Here is a 1,313-nt window from a genome sequence, read left to right on the forward strand (position 1 = left end):
CAAGGAAAGTTGTATTGTCTGCGTATCTCAGGTTATTAATGATTCTTCCTCCAATCCTGATGCCATGTTTTTCTTCATACAGTCCAGCTTCTCGGATTATTTGCTCAGCATATAGATTGAATAAGTATGGGGAAAGGATACAACCCTGACACACTCCCTTCCTGATTTTAAACCGTGGAAGCAGCAGTCAAGAAATCAGACGTTGTATTGCACTAGGGAAATCAGCTACAAAAGATCTCTTTAGAGTGCTGAAGAGCAAAGATGTCTCTTTGAAGACTAAGGTGCACCTAACCCAAGCCATGGTGTTTTCAATCGCCTCATGTGCTTGTGAAAGCTGGACAGTGAATAAGGAAGACCAAAGAAGAGTTGATGCTTTTGAGTTGTGGTATTGGCGAAGAATGCTGAAAGTACTATAGACTTCCAGAAGATGAACAAATCTGTCCTACAAGAGCAGCCGAAATGCCAGAAGAAATGTAGAAGCATATCATGTTTGGTTAAGTGGAGGGTCAGCAAAAAAAGTGGAAGACCTTCAATGAGATGGATTGACACAGTGGCTGCAACAATGGGCTCAGGTATAGCAAGGATTGTGAGGATGGCCCGGGACCAGGAAGTGTTTCGTTCTGTTGTACATGGGGTCACTATGAGTTGGAGCTGACTCAATGGCACCTAACAACAACAATAACCTGATACTCAGTCCCCCGAGGAAGGGTCTGTGTGACTGAGCCTCCCCACTTGACACTTAGTCCCTCAAGGAAGACCCCTGTCTGACTTAGTCTCCCCAAAGTGCCACTGTCCCTAGGTGGTGAGTTCTGAGAGAAATTCCTATATTATCTACAGCAGTCTGGTCTCCGTCAACCCAGGTCCCTCTCATCCCCAGGCTGAGTTGAAGCCCTGCCCAGGGCCAGGCAGGGTGGATCCCGGAACAGAGTCATGGTTCTTGACCTCCCGGGAGCACTCCGGATAGCAGATGAGTGAGTTTTCAGAGAAGTGACTATATGGAGGGAAATGCCAGATGCTGTGAGACCCAGGGCAGACTTGGTCCACCCCTTGCCTCCTTCCCCAACCCCTCCCTGACCTTCTCTAACAGTCCCCAGTGTCTTTCTTCTTCCTCAGCCCCTTCCTGACCCTCTCCAACAGTCCCTAGCATCTTCCTCCTTCCTCAACTCCTTCCTGACCCTCTCCAACTCCCCAGCATCTGCTCACCCCTTCCAAGTTTCCCATGAGTCTCTCTGCCTCGGTTAGGAACCACAGCCCACCGACTGGGGCCAGTTTCATTTCCCAGTTCTACTTGGACAGTGGACTTATTTAAAAAA

The sequence above is a fragment of the Orycteropus afer genome, unplaced genomic scaffold (genome assembly GCF_000298275.1).
Source record: "Orycteropus afer afer isolate SDZICR_OR568_19922 unplaced genomic scaffold, OryAfe1.0 scaffold00273, whole genome shotgun sequence".
Taxonomy (NCBI): domain Eukaryota; kingdom Metazoa; phylum Chordata; class Mammalia; order Tubulidentata; family Orycteropodidae; genus Orycteropus; species Orycteropus afer.